Consider the following 4534-nt stretch of genomic DNA (forward strand, 5'->3'; position numbering starts at 1 on the left):
GATAAATCATGTTGAACATGCGTTTCGGTTTCTTCGCTTTTTCTCGTTGAACAGAGAGCGACAGATTTAGAACCGACTCCAGACGAATGGGAAATGACGTGAAGATACATTTGATGTAAAGCGAGTGACGCAATTTCACTTGATTTGTCCGAACTTTGATCATTTAGATTTCAAATGAGCGGTCGGCATTGCACACTCAGACGATGGGCGGTGCCTTGCTGTTCCGTAAAGCACCCACCGACAAAACTCGCTTTTCGGTATTTTTTTTTTTAGATAAAGAGAGTATTATCTGACAGCATTTGAAGTGTCATTCTTTAGAATAAATCACGCTGATATTGTTGAATTACATTTTTACTTTGTCTTGTTAATTTTTAGCTTGATAAACAAGAAGGGTCCCTGCCTGAACGTTATAACATTTAGAGGGTCACCTAGAATCCGTCCTGATTGGTCAAAAAGCCATATGGGGCACTGGATTGGTAATAATCTCCCATGTTTGTACAGAGTAACGATAAATAAAGATTGTATAATGATATGACTGCCTCTCCACCTCCGTCTGTCTGTCGGACAGCTTCTCTGTACATCTGACTGTCTCCGTGTGTGTTTGTAACCCGGTAGTGTGCACCTATGAACAGTTGGGTGTGTATGGCGAACCTGTCTTTCTTCTTCTTCTTCTTCTTCTTCTTCTTCTTCTTCTTCTTCTTCTTCTTCTTCTTCTTCTTCTTCTTCTTCTTCTTCTTCAGCGTTCCAGAATTGTCTGGTTACGTGTGAGCTCGTTTGCCCATTTGGGTTCCCCACACTATACTCTAGTATAGTCAGCTTCACTCCGCTTTCGTTGAGTAGGCATGCTGGGTAATTTCGTGTTTCCATAACCCACCGAACTCTGACATGGATTACAGGATCTTTCCCGTGCGCACTTGGTCTTGTGCTTGCGTGTACACACGAAAGGGGTTAAGTCACTAGCATGTCTGCACATAAGTTGACCTGGGAGATCGGAAAAATCTCCACTCTTAACCCACCAGGCGGCAGCGACCGGGATTAGAACTCACGACCTCCCGATTAGGAGGCCGATGTCTTATCACCACGCCACTGCGCCCGTCTGGCGAACCTGTGATCGGGAGAACTTGCGGAGCGCAAAAGATCCCAAGGTCACAACGGCATTCTCAGGATCGGCTAGAAAAACACGAAGACTCGCATGCAACATCCCTCGCCTCTCTTCCTCATGATCGTGGACAAGTCGACGTTGGCGTGTGGAAGAAGACAGCCACAGTGGGTTTGTTCGAATCAAAACATCACACCAAATTCTCAACGCAGGCTTATTATCAATACCTGTCCCAATACAGGCCAGCTGGTCTGAGAGAATGTTAAACTAAAATATTCAAGTCAAGTCGGTTTCTACCTGGCTGTTTACATACCCTTTGCATGGCACATTGTGTCACGTACCTCTGACTGGCTTAACTGGCCGTGCGCGAACTGGTGTGTTTGTAATGGACAGTATAGCTTCCCTCGTCCCATGATCAACCGTCGCGATCACGTTGTTTGCAGCTGTCGTCATTGTTGATGATGTCAGAGAGAAATTTACGTCACTGTGTGTCGTTGTTATTGTACTCGATGATGACGTACGCTCTGGTTCTGCAAACATAACACCCACAAAAAGTACTTTATTTATTTATTTATTTATATGGGAGATTTATATAGCGCTTGACGTTCTCAAAGCGCTTTACATATTAATTACTTCTGCTACAACTACTACAACAACTATACTACTGCCAATTAGAAAGAGCGTAAAGGATACATATGCTAATAAACAACAATTACTATTTGACTCATTTAGTTAAACACGCTTTCACCAAAATGCACTGTATGTCTCCAAATATCAGACATAACACATACGTATTATTAACAAGTATTAACAAATCTTGTAGCACACACAGAAACTAAGCAGATTCATAGCAAAGTACGATCTTGAACCAGGAACACTAGCACGGACACAGACACCCCACAATACTGACCAGCAGGTGACCAGGTGGCACAAGACACGTTAGAGACATCCCTGTAGCCAGCACAACATCGAAACGACCACCTCCTGTCTGACGTCCCCTGTGACACGCTCAGTACAGAGGTCCAGGCTACGTCACAGCGGTCGATGACGTCAGGGATGACGTCACTGACGTTATGGTCAAGGCCCGTGGTGATGTCTGTCCAGGGACTGTCAGCAGAATTTCTGCTTCGCCAGGACCACGTGATCTGAGAGACAGGGTTAGCGAAGACATGTGGCGGTGTGAACGCTTGGGGTTCTTACCTATAGATACAACAAGATTATGTTGTGTGGTGTGCACGAGCAAATGTTCAGTTGGGTTGGAACCAAGGTCGGACTGGTTGGGAGTAGATTTGTTTGAGATTTCAACTATCCGAGACAATGTTAGGCTCACAGCCTACTGGGTACTTTCTCGTGCACGCCGCTGAACTGAAAGTTCAGGTCAATATGATTCCCTGACTAGAACAATTAATGAACTTTGCGCAAGTTAATGCTTCAAGTAGTTATACACAAAGGTAAAATATTAGCATTGATGAAACAAACCGCATAAGTGAACATACCTCGACTGTGGCTAAGACACTGCATTGAACCTCCTTGCGGTGCTTCAGTGGACCGTCATATTCAGCTGCTATGGCAACTTCACCAGGATACACTGAATATGCAAACATACGTGGATAAGTGAAATTAACTCCAACAGTATGTGTTTTACTACTACTTTATTTGTAATACAGTGGAACCTTCCTGTTAAGATCCCCCCCACCCCCCACCCACCCCCCACACCCCACCCCCCCAACCCAGATACTAGACTCCCTACTTTTAAAGACCAGTTTTTCTCAGATTTTCAATTCAAAACCTTTTTAAATTTACTTTTTTGTTTTACCCCCCACTTCCTTTTAAAGGAGGGTTTCACTATAATAAAGCAAAGCTGCTTTGGCTTCGATTTTAAAATGTTGTGACACACTTTCTTAAAGCTTGATTTCTGCTCATGAGTCTTGTGAACACTACACTTTTTTCTTGCGAGAATAACTGTTATCTATGCAGCTTTTCCAGATTCGAATGAAACAATACACACACGCACACGCACACGCACACACACACACACACACACACACACACACACACACAGAAACACACACGCACACGCACACACACACACACACACACACGCACACGCGCACACACACACACACACACACACACACACATACATACACACACACACACACACAACCCCTTACTGTCCAACACCTTGGTAGTAGTCCCGTAGTTAGAGGCGCACATATACTCCCCGGAGTCCCTACACTCCCCTCGCCGCAACACCAACACCAGACAACCTTCAGAAACACTCCCTGTCACCGTGACGTCACTCAGACCCGACACGTCACTGGCCATGTCACTCACAGCAGGGTCAACGTCCACTAAGAGATGAGGCATGACGTCACCCTTTGAAGTAATGAGTGTGACGCGCTGGAGCGATAAGCCGTGCTGCTGGGCGGGTGGGGAGGGTGAGGCGGGCACACAGCAGGTGATGGTAATAGGGGAGGCGGGGTGCTGGGCCCTGAAGGCGCTGGAGTTAGCAGACATCGCTGGCTTTCTGACCGGAATGGCGCCCTCTATTGTCAGTGTGTTGGCTGCAGAAAGAACAGGATGGCTGTCGGTGTATTTCAACATAGTGAATCACTGAATGCTCGTGGCTTTCAAAAGTTAAAAAGGACAACACAACAAAATCGCACTCTGCACAAGGACCAGTATGGCTGTTGAGTTTTGGTACGTTTTCAAGTGGAGGGATGGGGTTTCCCACGTAGAAGTCGGGGAAGATTTGTGTTAGTGAGCAGAACTGTTTTCGTCCTTTGTACACAATACAAAACACTAATCTGACTTCTGTCGGTGCCCAGTGGATTTTTATTTTAATTTTATTTTGTAATGACATAGATTGAACTGACAAAAATATAACGTTACAGAGGACCACAGCATGTCTGTCAGCCTGTCTGTCTGTCTGTCTGTCTGTCTGTCTGTCTGTCTGTCTGTCTCTCTGTCTGTCTGTCTGTCTGTCTGTCTGTTTGTCTGTCTGTCAGCCTGTCTGTCTGTCTGTCAGCCTGTCTGCCTGTCTGTCTGTCAGCCTGTCTGCCTGTCAGCATGTCTGTCTGTCTGTCTGCCTGACTGTCTGTCTGTCTGTCAGCCTGTCTGCCTGTCTGTCTGTCAGCCTGTCTATCTGTCTGTCTGTGTGTCAGCCTGTCTGTCTGTCTGCCTGTCTGTCTGTGTGTTTGTCTGTCTGTATGTCTGTCTCTGTCTGTCTCTGTCTCTCTCTCTCTGCCTCTCTCTCAGAATAAACGTAGAAGTCAACGAATCAATTACCGCCTCTGGATGTCCTACACACCATGCAGGCAGCACAGAAGTGTACATAGCACCTCACCGTGAAAATGTCCATGACTCAGTTCGGTGGCAGTTCTCTAACATCACACAGCGTTGTCCTGATACGACCATTATGAAACACACACA

This window comes from Littorina saxatilis, unplaced genomic scaffold (assembly GCF_037325665.1).
Source record: "Littorina saxatilis isolate snail1 unplaced genomic scaffold, US_GU_Lsax_2.0 scaffold_753, whole genome shotgun sequence".
Taxonomy (NCBI): Eukaryota; Metazoa; Mollusca; class Gastropoda; order Littorinimorpha; family Littorinidae; genus Littorina; species Littorina saxatilis.